The sequence below is a fragment of the Leptonychotes weddellii genome, chromosome 12 (genome assembly GCF_054177405.1).
Source record: "Leptonychotes weddellii isolate Sample4059 chromosome 12, ASM5417740v2, whole genome shotgun sequence".
Lineage (NCBI taxonomy): Eukaryota > Metazoa > Chordata > Mammalia > Carnivora > Phocidae > Leptonychotes > Leptonychotes weddellii.
Window position 1 is genome coordinate 59,175,905 of NC_138380.1, and position 14,685 is coordinate 59,190,589.

A 14,685-nucleotide genomic window follows, 5' to 3' on the forward strand; every position below is an offset into this window, starting at 1 on the left:
TAAATAAAATATTTATTAAGTTCCTTTTACATGCAAGGAAGCTTTTTATTTACTTATGTGAACAAAACTAACAGAGAACCTAATATGAAAATAAGAAGTGTCACAAACTAAACCATAATCCTAAGGAAAGCCACTTATTTTATTAAACTTTGTGGGTCATTATGGCATAGCTTGGTCTGGCTAACTCATGGCTGCTTTCATTTTCAAGGGGTCTCCTGCCCTATATCATTCATTCATGAATTCATTCATGCAACAAATATTTATTGCCTATCTAGCTCTATATTGCTTTCTGTCTTTCTCTTCACAGACACACAGACTTCATAATGGGATTTATAACCATTACCCATCCTTACGTTTCTTCCCCCCTTAAATTTCCCTTACCTTTTCCACTCCATTTCGATGCTTTTGTCTCCCCAACCTCATAGTTTCCTCCAGATGACCCACCATGGACAAGTCTAACACACTGGAATCAAAGCTGAAGTCATAAGCAGGGGAAAACAGTGCATGCAATTGCATTAATATTTCTAGAGGGAAGAAGATGGCAGGGTACCCAAATTAAACTGAAAATGCAATTTAACATTTCAAAACTCTGGCACTCAAAGTTGTTTTCTCTGTTGATGAAACTGTAATTATACTACTGGGCAATTTAATTAATTTTCTGTTTTAGTACAAAAGTCCACGATTCTGCCTAAATAGAGTTAAATTAATGGAATATAAATCAGCTTGTCACATCTCCAAGAATTTTCATGAAGGGTATTTGGCTTTAATTTGTAAAAGCCAGTAAAGTCTCTACATGATGAAATTAATCATGCTTCTTTCATATCATTTCATCTAGAATGCAGGTAAAAAATGAATAATTTTATGTCCTCATTAACTATTTTGCCTGGAAAATACTAAAATTCTTAGATAAGCATTAAATTATTAGACCACAGAGATGACCCAAGATGTTCATTAAGTTAACTTTTTCCTGCTTGGAAAAAAAAAAAATCAAAGAAAAATCATTACTAGATCAGCATCAAAAAGTTACTATATGGGATGGGCTGTTTTATGTAATTATAAGTTTATGGATAAGAATGACTCCAAGACAGTAATCAATTTATAAATTTAGTTGAAGAAAAGCAGGGTGTCCCTTGCCCCAAAATTCCATTTCCATGACAGAAAGCACCTTTTCAAATAGTTGCATAAGGTGGCCCTTTCCATCAAGATTATTTCAACCTGCTAAATTTGAAATGCTTCACTCATAATTCCTACTCCACCAAATTCCTACCTCATTAAATTATTAACATATATACTTCTGTCTGTCTCTCTCTCTCTCATCACAGGTTACTCTTTGCAACAACCCTATTACTAATAGTTGAACAAATATCACAATCATCACTTCACAGATGAGAAAATGGAGACTTCGAGAAGCTGAATGATTTTGACAGCAGTTTACTGTAGGAGAAATACTAAAGGATTTGAAGTCAGGAGACCAGGATCCTATTCCTTGTTCCTCCTATAACTAGCTATGTATTCCTGAATTAGTCACATCATCATTCTGCTCATTTTCCAGTAAGATGAGGGGCTAGTGTAAATTAACTCTGGGTGTATTTCAGTTCTAAGTTCTAAGTCTTGCCCAAGACTGAGAGAATCAGAATTAGGATACATGTCTTTGATTACTCATCTGGTTCTCTCTCCACTTCTCAAGTCAACAAACCTAAAAGTAAAAGATCCCCCATGCCTCCTTGGAACACCTTTGTTCCTCATGTCACATCAGCATAGTCCTACAAACTATGAAAGTAAAAGAGCAGACTAGAGGCAGTCTCATTAGACATCGATTCATTAGGACCACTGTATTATTTTTGTGAGCCAGCACTTATTTTCATAATTTTTTAAAATGTACCAACTTAACTAAAACAGGTCTCAAAGAACCAATGAAGACATTTAGTGTGACTTCATTAAGAACTGTTCCAGGAACCTAGCTCAGGCATTTGACGGGCTGTCTGATCTTAAGCAAGTAAGCAAACTGGAATTGTTCTGAATCATTTCTAAATGTTTCATAGCTCTAGAATTTTTTAAAATTATTTTGATGAATGTCAACAAAGATGATAGAAATGCCTACCTTAGTCTTCAAAGAAACACACACGTGCAGAAAGGGGAGAAAAACAGCCTGTACCTAGTCTTTGCCAGAGGGCTGAGAAGCAAAGGATAGATACGTGGATCCTAAGAGCTCAGTCCAAACAGAATGCTGAGGAAATCTAAGTATGAAGAATAGAGGAGAGTGCCAGTAACTATGAGAACTAATGGACCAATGAAATTGGCTTACCTGCCTTTTGAGGCTCCTTTCAACTTTTTTTTTTAAGTCCATAAAAATTAGGGCAATGAAAGCATCCTACCAATGAAAAATATGGGTGTGACTAGACCCTCAGTTTCTCAACTATGTTAAGAATGTGGGCCTCCAGGCCAGCGATGTTACAAATACCATGATTCTTAGCTGTACAGCTTGACAAATGTTCTTTCTCCACTAGTGTACCAATTCTGATCCAGCATATGCCAGTCAGACTGCATCTGTAGGTTGTTTCTTTTCCCCATTTAGTAAGAGGTTCTGCAACTCCCTGAAAAAATGAAACTACTTAGACCAGAGAAGTGGAGATTTGTTTCATTTGCATTGTAAAAGGCTGCACAACGAAGAACATTTCTTTAATGCCACAAGAAATTAAGTGGAAAGTCAAGACGTAATGCCTCTTCCATAACTAAAGAATTTGAAAATACCTCTTAAAAGCCATTCTAAAATGTAAAGAACCCATAGCTCCCACAAAGTGGGTTTATTTTTAAGAATTTATTTATTGAGAGTGCGCACGCGCGCATGTACGTGTGTGTGTGTGTGTGTGTTCATGAGGGAGGGGTTCAGAGGAGGAAGGAGAGGGAAAAGCAGACTCCACGCTGAGCAGGAGCCCAACACAGGGCTGGATCCCATAAACACACTCCCACACACACACCCAGATCACAACCTGGAGATCACAACCCCAGCTGAAACTAAGAGTTGGTTGCTCAGCTGACTGAGCCCCCCAAATGCCCCTCCCACAAAGTCCCACAAAGTGTTTTTAAATGCCCACCTGTTGAGCATAAATATTCAGTTGATCTTTACAGAAATAAGAGATTCTCTGTTCTAGATGTGAGGTAGTATTTGGAAGTCTACCTAGGATAATGTGCTACCATTTTGACAATTTAATATAATTTGAAACTTGGAGAGTCTATTTAGACAGTGGTGGATGGAGAGTTAGAAATCACTGGCAAAGAAACAATTTGAAAATACAAAGCAAAAGCAAAATGTCATTTTCACCAAGTTGGACCTTAATAAGTGAATAGATATAAAAGGGCAATCATGGCTTAAATTAAAATAAAGCCAAAAATTGTTCACTTTTGCAGTTAATTTAATGTGGCTTTATGAGTTTGGATGTAAAAAGTATAGGAAATAGAACAATCAATTACTTTTGTTTTTGTTCATTTTTCTGCTCAAAATCAAATAGACCAGAAAAATGTTATGTTTTAAGCCTGTCGAATTCCTCTTCCACCATGATTCACTGATACCTGGTATGACATGTCTGGCCTAGAAGAGAAGCAGATGTCATTCCAATAAGACCTCTGTTTCCTTGAACCCGCATCCCCATTCATCATTTTTGTCACATGCTGAACACACACAGACACTTGGACCAGACTCAAGGTCCCACAGCCTCTGTGAATTCTAAAGAGATGGACAGATTATTCCATGAAATTGTTCAAACTACAGTAACCTTGGGATCAAGAAATAATGATAAACAATCACAACAATTATTTCCTATTTATTATGCCCAAGCCAGGAATCAATGAATTGCGATCAGTTCCCACCAGGATAAACCAGAATTCTTTATCTCCCTTACAAATATTGTGCTTTTAGGTAAGATCCCCCTAAGTCAATACATTAAGCTTTTACCCTTATCTAGACAGGGAGTGGCATAGTATGAAATCCTGTAGCTCTTAATTTCTCTTGCTGGCAAGATGGAAGTCAGTAGACTTGAGTTCTAATTCCAACACGGGATACTCAGGTAAGGCATTTATTAACTATCCTGTGCCTCAGCTCCACCACTTAAAAAATAACTTACCAATACCCAGCTTCCCTGCCTCCCCATTTCAGAGCAGAGGTTACAACTAGAAAATTGTCTGATGATTTCACAAGAATGGTGCATACCATTCCAAAGAATTATACTTTTCTGTAAGGGTCAGCAAATAACTGATTGGCAAAAAAATAGCCTTTGGGGGAAAAGAAAAACAAACCTGCATCTCATACTTGGTTTGAACAAATGACAAGTACATCAATGGGCATTGTAATAAGCCACTTAATATTTTATAGGTTAGTGACTTCCAACAGCATCTGATATCAAATATTGGCCCAAACACTTTTGGAAGAAGTGGCAAAAAGTGGACGCTGATAAGCATCAGGCAATTTCCTCCCAACCTGTGCTCACAGACAGCTTGTGAATGTTAAAATTCCAGGCTCAAATTCTGATCCTTTCTGGGAAGTGCCATTCTCTCTGGACAGTAAATGGCAACCCAGGCCACAAGGCTGTGCATGCAGATGGTGTACAGAAAAAGGGAAGTCTGTTCTCATTGTGAGCTGTAATGCCTGGCTTGGAAATAAAGCTTTACCTTTCACCCTTCCACTAAAGCTGGAACAGCCCTGATTTCCATTAAAAGATCCACTTATTTCTTTTTTCGATGGCACCACAAAGGAAAACAGGACCAGAGATTATTCACCAAGACACAATGTACAGTACATCAATTTTCTTCATGCATGGATGATTACACCAACTGATTAAAGTCTCAGGATTAGTCTTTTAAAGTGGCCACAAGTTGATCTTTAAGCCAATTCGTTCTCTATTCAGCCCTATACTACAGTTCTGCAAACACAGCTTTAGTCTCCTTTTGTGAAATTTACATATAGGAGAACTAACAATATATAGTTCATGGAGTAATCCATTGATCCGTTTGAGGTATTATGGAAAGTAATGGCATGACATACCATTACAAGGTTACTGCTGATAATTTGTGGCACAAACACCCAGCCTCTCTGGCCCATATTCACTCCACAGTACAGAGCAACTCAAATGATAGCATCAGTAGCATAAGTTAGATTTCTAGACTCTATTTTTTTTAATTGTCCTTGTCTTTTGCATTTACCAAAGAAAACAAAGACTTCTACACATTCTCTTCCTATCTCTATTTCCTGTCTGGAACACAATGTACCATAACAAAAATAGAGAAATTCATGATTTATAAAAAGTGTTAGATTGCTCCATGGGGATGTAAACTCTGGTTTCAATGTTGGGACTCCAGTGAACACTGATTACTAAAAAAATTGACTCATCCTTTTTACCTTCACCATGAACCAGCAGTGGGTCTCTAGAACCATGTTTCCCTTTCTAAAGAACCCTTTTGCACTCATTCTTAATTTTGAGCATATGCTAGATAGAGGGAGGAGAGACACAGTAGTGGTTAAAAAGAGGAGCTAATGAAGCGCTGGGCTGGCTCAGTCAGTAAAGCATGCAACTCTGGATCTCAGGGTCATGAGTTCAAGCCCCACGTTGGGTGTACAGCCTACTTCACTTAAAAAAAAAGAGGAACTAGTGGCCAAAAACCATCATCAGAGAATCTTTTACATCCTTCTTGTCCTAATTCTATCACTTCCCCAGTCATTAGAAGCCAAATATGGAAAAGATGGATTGTGTAACAAGGGAAGCTTGGCACACAATGCAGGGGAGAAATGCTTGGTTCCTTACCTCTGGTAGTTAGAAGTGACCATCTCCTTTAAACTCTCAACTCGTAAGATATAGAAAATAATCTCTTATTTCAGCTATAGCTTATTGTTCACCGCCAAGTCCCAAAAGCAGTCCTCTGACTTTTTCTTTCAAAATTATATATAAGGCACATGTTAGAGAAGTCATTCACTTCTGGAATTTATTAGTACCAACATCATGATAGTCTTCAGAGCAATTATAACACATGATTCAGAAATTCCTCAGCTGAGGAAGTTTAATTAATAAAACACTGAGGTTTCTTAAAGCAAATGTTTTGCTTAAGAGAATAGTTGCCCATTTACTATATTTAGAAAAACCACCCCATTGCAAAATGCCATTTGGGATATACAGCCATCTTGGAAATCAAAGAGACATGTCCATAAAATTTTTTAGTGATTGCACATGGTATTTGTTTGCTTGTTTGTTTTTTATTTGTTTATTTGGGATGTTTTCCCTTTGGTCTCTTTTCTGCTGATTAAAATATTTAGAATCATTTTCAGATGTTGAGTGACTAAGAAGGCAGAAGCACATGTGAATTGTTCAGCTCATTGGAGAGGGCAATATTTTTATGATGATAGTTTCTAAATATAGAATAATTGCAAATACTAAATATTTTTCTTTCCTTCTCTTTCTTCCTCTCTCTCTCCTTCATTTTTTCCTCCTAATTCTATAGGGGGGAAAAAGTATCTTTGAAAAGAAACCTGATGATTTCTATCTTTTAGTCCCTTCTAGTTTCCAGGCTGGAATGAAACTCCTGACATACTATATTAACTCTTTTTTTTTTTTTTAAAGATTTTATTTATTTATTTGACAGATAGATAGAGAGCACAAGTAGGCAGAGTGGCAGGCAGAGGGAGAGGGAGAAGCAGGCCCTCCACCCAGCAGGGAGCCGGATGTGGGGGCTCGATCCCAGGACCCCAGAATCACAACCTGAGCCGAAGGCAGCCGCTCAACCGACTGAGCCACCCAGGTGCCCCCATACTATATTAACTCTTAACTCTTTCCTTGCTCCTCAGCATTGATCTTGGCAATATTTGGTTTTGGTTTTGGGTTTGGGGTTTTTTTTTCTTGGATATGACACCAAAAGCACAAGCAACAAAAGCAAAAATCCACACATGGAACTACATTCAATTAAAAAGCTGCACAGCAAAAAAAAAGAAAAAAAATCAACAAAATGAAAAGTCAACTTATGGAATGGGAAAAAAGTTTGCAAACCATATATCTGATAAGAAGTTAATATTTAAAATATGTAAGGAACTCATACAACTCAACAGCAAAAAAAAAAAAAGGAAAGAAAAGAAAGCAAGTCTGATTAAAAAATAGGCAGAGGACTTGAATAGACATTTTCCTAAAGAAGACATACAAAAGGCCAACAAGTACATGAAAAGGTACTCAAAATCACTAATCATCAGGGAAATGCAAATCAAAATCACAGTGATATATATCACCTCACACCTGTTAGGATGATTATTATTAAAAAGAAAATAATGCTGGTGAGTTTATGGAAAAGAGGGAATGCTTGTGCACTGTTGGTGGGAATGAAATTAATACAGTCTATACAGAAAACAGTATGGAGGTTCCTCAAAAAATTAAAAATAAAATTATCACATGATTCAGCAATCCCAGTCCTGGGTATATATCCAAAGGAGATGAAATCACTATCACAGAGAGATATCTACACTCCCATGTTCACTGAAACACTACTTACAATAGCCAGGACATGGGAACAACCTAAGTATTATTCAGCCTTAAAAAAGAAGAAAATCCTGCCATTTGTGACAACATAGATGGACTCTAAGGGCACTGAGTAAAGGTATGAAAGAAAAAAAACATTAAATCAACATCACAGAGTCACACATCCTAGTCTCAAGGCCTTGCAGAGCCTTAAAAAAGGGAGATGTAGAAGATGGTAGACAGCCAACAGTGTCAATGAAGTTCTACCCCATAAAGAACCAAGATATGAAAGGAGAAAACAACGCCTTCAGGGAATCTAATAAAATGCACATATGCTAAGTGAAGTAAGTCAAACAAAGAAAAACAAATACTGTATGATCTCGCTGATATGTGGAAGATAAAAACATTGAACTCATAGAAACAGAGGGTAGAATGATGGTTGCCAGGGGCTGAGGGTGTGGGAAAAATAAGGATATGTTGGTCAAAGGGTACAAACTTTCAGTTATAAGATGAGTAAGTTCTGAGGATCTAATGCACAGCATGATAACTATGTGTACAGCATGGTGACTATAGTTAATAATGCTGTGTTGTATACTTGAAAATCATGAGAGCAGACCTTTAATATTCTCACCATAACAAAAATTACAACAAACTGGTAATTATGTGAGGTGAGAGATATGTTAACTAACCTTATTGTGGTAAATATTTCCCAATATAGATGTGTATCAAATCATCACTTGTGCACTTTAAACTTATACAATATTGTATATCAATTATATCTCAATAAAGCTGGAAAAAGATCTTTGAGAGGGGATTGGCTCCTACAAATATTAAATAAAGCTAAACAGTCTTTCAAATTAACATAGTGTTTCTGGTGCATACAGACCAGTGGAACAGAAACAGATGTAAGGATATTTAGTATATGATAAAATCAGCATCTCAAATCACTGAAGCAAACATGGGATATTAAATAAATGATGCTAGGATGTCTGGTTAGCCATTTGAAAACATAAAATTAAACTAATACTTTACACCATACCCAATACATAAATTCCAAATGGATCAGGGTTCTAAATATAAAAAAATAAAACCACATGTGTATAAGAAAATATGGAGGAATTCCTGTATTAACTAGGTATAGGCTAAAGTTCTCTATGACTCAAAACCAACAAACAATAAAAAGGTCAATAAAAAGACCACGTTAAAAAATCTTTTTAATAAAAAAGGAAAGGGACGCCTGGGTGGCTCAGTCGGTTAAGCGTCTGCCTTCGGCTCAGGTCATGATCCCAGAGTCCTGGGATCGAGTCCCGCATCGGGCTCCCTGCTCCACGGGGAGCCTGCTTCTCCCTCTGCCTCTGTCTCTCTCTCCGTCTCTCATGAATAAATAAATAAAATCTTTAAAAAAATAAAATTAAATTAAAAAAAATAATAAAAAAGGAAAGAAATTCTAACATATGCTACAACATGGATAAAGCTTAAGGACATTTTGCTAAGAGAAATAAGCCAGTCACAAAAGAACAAATATTGTATGATTCCACTTATATAAGGTACCTAGATTAGTCAAATCCATAGAGACAAAAAGTAGAACTGTTGGTTGCTAGGGGCTAGAGGGAAAGGGAACTGGGGAGTTGTCATTTCATGGGTACAGAGTTTCAGTTTTACAATAAAAGAGTTCTGGAAATTGGTTGCACAACAATGTGAATATACTGAACTGTACACTTAAAAATTATTAAGATGATAAGTTTCATTTTATGCATTTTTTACCATAATTAAAAATAAAAATAAATTTTTAAAAGCTAATTTTAAACTCTGTCCTTGCCAGAGACCTGCACAAATTAGATTTCTAAGGGAAAATTCCTCATGAGATTTTTTTTTTTTTTAAAGATTTTATTTATTTATTTGACAGAGAGAGACACAGCAAGAGAGGGAACACAAGCAGGGGGAGTAGAAGAGGGAGAAGCAAGCTTCCCGATGCGGGGCTCGATCCCAGGACCCTGGGACCATGACCTGAGCTGAAGGCAGACGCTTAACGACTGAGCCACCCAGGCGCCCCTCCTCATGAGATTTTTTCCAAGAAAAGCAAAGTAGGATCTCCTGAGCTATTAGAAGGAGCGATCCACGTTGATACTTCCTACCAAGGAGGGTCCAGTTAACTTTTGCCAGTGCATTTGCAAAACAGAGGAGAATTTATGCAGTGGTTCTAGTATTAATCCCCATAGCCACTTCACCCTACTCACCCCCAACTCTTTTTAATACTTTACCAGGCACCAACTTCTACAATCCCAAGAAATTCAGAAAAAGCAAGACGTGTCTACAAAATGACTACTGTAAAAACAGGTCAAGCATTTAAACAGAGGTATGGAAAATGTTTTCTTCTCCCCTCTCCCCACCATGCACTAAATGGCTTTGCCTAGCTGCCTATCGACTTGTTTAAGTTACCTATCACGAATAACTCCTGAGTAAAGGTATGAAAGGAAAAAAAAAAACATTAAATCAACATCACAGAGTCACATATCCTAGTCTCAAGGCCTTGCAGAGCCTTAAAAAAGGGAGATGTAAAAGATGGTAGACAGCCAACAGTGTCAATGAAGTTCTACCCCATAAAGAACCAAGATATGAAAGGAGAAAACAATGCCTTCAGGGAATCTAATAAAATTAACAGAAAATGGGGACAGGAAGAATATTCAATAGGAGCTGCTGTTTGAAGTTTCATCAGTGATAGTAACATATTTAGAGAAAAAAATGTATCAAAAAGACTGAATGGGTTTGTTCGCATAGAAAATAGGGATTCAGAGAAGCAAGTAAGGTGACGCATGCTCACCACTCTCAAGGATAGGAAGGCACAAGACAGAAAAAGAGAACCTTTACTTTGGGTTCTGCCATGTCTTCGTGTGAAATAACCTCAAAGCTATCTATATATATATAGATAGAGATATAAAAAGATACATAGATATATGGATATATATCAAGTTTTGATTACTAATTGGACTCTCCAGAACTACCATATTGAAAGAAATGTGCTCTGATAAGTGTTTCAGGTATTGTTCTCACAGGATAAGGGCATTATCAAAAGAATATTCAGGTTAGAGTGAGTCTATTTCTGACTGTTAACTCTAAAAGCACTGGTAAAGTTTAGTTTCTAGGCCTTGGGCCAAAACAATTTCACCAAGCTGATGCCACTCTGCAGGACCTCAACTAATCAGTCTTCTATCAACTTTTCTCATGATTGTGTAATACATAATATTTAATAAAAAAATTTTACCAGATTTTTAAATAAAAGAGTATGGGATATGTTCCATGAAGCACATCACGGTAGTGGCCCCTGGTTACCCAAGTTCATGAAGAACCTGAATGCTTCATGAGAAAGGGAGTGTAGAAGAGATGGAAATGCTCTTCTTGCCTGGTCAACAATCTTTCATAATCATAAGACTTTCATAAAAAGACTTCTAATCAACCTTTTCAGTCAGCCATTTGAACACTAAGTTACGTGTAAGACTACCGTATAATTTATCATCTACACCAAGACACTTTTGAAAGTAAGAGAAAATATTTTTGATATAAACAACAGGCATAAAATAGGATTGTCCCAAGCAAACAGAGGTATATTATTATCATAGTCTTATGGCCTTGGTCACTGAATATTCATTATATATCTACTTAGAAGGAGGACCAACACTCCTTGCAATTAAAAAAAAAAAAAAACTAGGAGCTTTTGAGACAGTGATCTCAATTCATTATTCAATAAACAAAGTAATTTCCCAAAGACAGAAAAACTTAGGATGACATTGGTCTGCTCATCTTCCCCCAAAAATGTGTTCTGCTCAAGGTTAGTATGAAAAAGAAACTCCTACTGCTGCTGATAAAGCCATCTGTGCTTCAGAGATGGCTGACAGGTGCCTCCAGAAGAAGCAATCAAAAGTCATCAACGATCAAAATCATGACAATTAAATACAAGGATCTATTAGGGTCTTATTATCCAAATTTCAATGAAAATAATTCAAACACCCTCTTCCCCAAAGAGAAGAGCAGTTACTTTATTTTCTAAATCCATTGGTTGCACTCTGCTTTTCAGATCATAACTGGAATAGCTTGAGCCCTCAAAATTTTTCAAGAGTACACTCTTCTCTTGTTGTAGATTTTCAGCCAGACCACTTTTATAACCAAGGAAATGTATTCTGGGAAGATGTGGCATTTTTAAAAGCTCAAAATTGAAAACATATATTCTATAAATAAATCTACAATGAAGTGCTAAAAGGTTTATTTCTGATTTCTTATTTAACAAACTAGGAACTAGGCATAAAAATATTGGGCCATAAAATGCTTAAAAAGTAGATTACTAGAAACTAATAGAACACGTTATTATCTATTGAGCCAATGATGGGTCAAATGGCATTCTGAATTCTTGCAGAGAATATGAATATGACCTTCATGTATACCATTTACAGAAAGCAATTTTATTTACATTTTTAAATCCACATAAAGGTGAAAGATGATAGTGCTGCAAAATGGAACATTTAATTTTTTGCCCCAAGGCATAACTGAGCTCTCCCAAGGTCAAATGTAGCACAAGACTGAAATGAAACCAGGCTCTCCCCCTGCCATTCCATGCCAGAGGGCTTCCACTTTGGGCAGAAATATCTTGGATCTACTTTTATTCTTCAGAAATAGAAAAATTCCTAAATCCAACATGAGTAATTCAATAGAATATTTTGTGAGCATTTTTCTATTTTATTTTTAAAATCATATATCCAGACTATGATAAAAATGCCTAAGCTAAACTAGTTGAATGTTTGGGACTATTCTGACAATAAGGTATTAAACTAAACAGATTTTTTAAAGTTTCTTAGTTTGTATCATCACACAAAAATTTTGCTCTTAAAAGAATATGGATTTACATCTCTGTTTTATATCTGGTAAGCTGTTGGAACACAGGATTCATGAGAATAAATGCCACGGGAGAAACTGGAGTTTATGCCTCCTACATGTGGTTATCCCCTTACAAATAAGCTCTACTCTCCTCTCCCCACCTCCTCATGTCCAGACATGGCAAGTAATTCACAAAACAGATGTATGATTTGCTAGGAGAGATACAGATGTTATGGATCATTTTAAACTCCATCACAGATGACTGTGAGGGTTGTGCTTTATGCCCTGGTCTCACTTATTACCTTACCCTGAGGGCCAGGGATCATTTTTCATATCAGTCAGGTCAATAGATGCAGACATCCTAAAGAGATTGTGTCCCACATGCCATCAGCACAAACTTAAGTCACAACCATTGATATCAAACTTGCATTTGTTACCCTTGTATCCCCCATTTTATGGGAAGCCCTTCAAGAGTAACAACATCTAATTAAAACTACTACATTATGGTAAAACCACGGCAATTTTATGTACACTCCAGCTACCCAAATAAGAAGAACTGTGCATTAAAGTGGAAAGCAACAGTTACCTCTTTCAAAAACTTTAAAATGAGTCTCATTCTCCTCCCCCTCCATTATGTGTGCCCATGCATGCACACATGCACACATGCACACACACACACACACACAATATGGTGCAGTAATTTGAAGAATTAGACTGTCTGGGATAGAATATCACCACCTTGCACCAGACACATTCTCAATGCCTCAATTTCCTCATCTATAAAATGGTGTATTACTAATGATATGACTAGGATGGGCATAGTAATAGCATAACATGATATTAACAAAACTTTACTGATATTAATAATACCTACCATCTCATAGGATTGAGAAAATAAAGTGAGAATGAAAAAGAAAATCCATGCTAAAGTCCAGGCACAGTGCTTGGCTCTGGGTATAAATAGGAATGTAGAACATTTTATCCCCATCAGTCACCCCATACCTTTCCCAATTCTCATGTCAAATCCAAGACACAAAATAGTGTTTCTATATAGGAACTCTTCTTGGATATCCAGAGCAATGCCTTGGAAAGAGGCATATGATGGCAGACAGGAGATATTTTGGGCGGCATAGGAGAGGGGTGCTGTGGTTCTCATCCTATCAAATTATTTCGTCTAGTACTACTGGGAGCTTATGGTGCTGCCACATCTAGGCATTCAGCTAGAATGAACTTTAATGGAGGAAAGTAGTCTATATCCCCTGCCCAAAGGTCCCTGCACTTTAAAACTAGTAGGCGAGATGTTCTGATTACCTTGTGTGCAAAGTTTAAGAGAATTTCAAGTGTTAAAGTAATTAAAAGCAATTACTGCTCATAAATACCAATATTTTAAATTAGATCTTAATAAATGTTCACACTGTTTGCTACCTAAAATTAAAACATCACAAGAATTCTCACTCAACTAGGCTATCTGTTCATTAGGCCTGTCAAAGGCTTGTGTCTTCCTTTCAATAAACACTTGATTGGTTGCTAAGGAAATGGCCATCTTTTTCTGGCTTTAGTCACAATGGTTACTATTCACATTAAATATTTACAGCTCTCTGGGCAACACTGGGCAACTGTCCAGCAATAAGCAAGTGGGAAACCAAAGATAGGATGGTCCTAGGGTAGAGTCAGTCCTTGCATTTCACCCATATAACGGCTGTGTTGGGAGCAGGAGACCCTGGCCCAGACACCTTTCTGTCTAATGGGTAACGAGACTTTTTTCTTTACTAGCTCACCACTCCTATGTGTCAGGCACCTTTCAGAGCTCTTTATAGCACATTAACTCAGTTAATTGTCAGTAGTAACTCCATGGGGTAGAAAGTATTGTTAACCCCATATTATAGACAAGGAAATCAGGGTCTGAGAGGTTAAAAAGTTTGCCCAAGATCACAGAATTAAGAAAATACACTGCCATTCTCTTCCCCTCCTTTTTCTTAACAAGTCTTTTTCAGTGCTGCTTCCCTTAAGAACTGAAGTGAGCGATCTGAGAGAGAGAGAGAGAGGGAAAGATCCTGGGATGACTGAAAAGGGGCCAGGTCCTCATTGGAGCCCAGAAGTCCTCCACTTTCTCATCAGAACTCCTCTATTTCTACCAAGAATTCAATGTTGACACTTGACACCATGACATTACCCACCTAGTAGGTATAGTATAGTATAGTATAGTATAGTATAGTATAGTATAGTATAGTATAGTATAGTATATTTTGGTAGGATATCAGCCATCTTTCCAAATGTACATTTGCCTTTAAAGCCTCTTGTTTTCTTCACCATTTGGTCAAAGAAGAGAAGC

The 14,685-nt window shown here is 37.0% G+C and overlaps 1 protein-coding gene across 1 annotated transcript in view; it reads right to left on the reverse strand.

Annotated features, from left to right (window-relative positions):
- NXPH1 (neurexophilin 1) overlaps positions 1 to 14,685 on the reverse strand; it is a 284,857-nt gene that overhangs the window by 255,349 nt on the left and 14,823 nt on the right. The gene's annotated exons all lie outside the window — the stretch shown is intronic.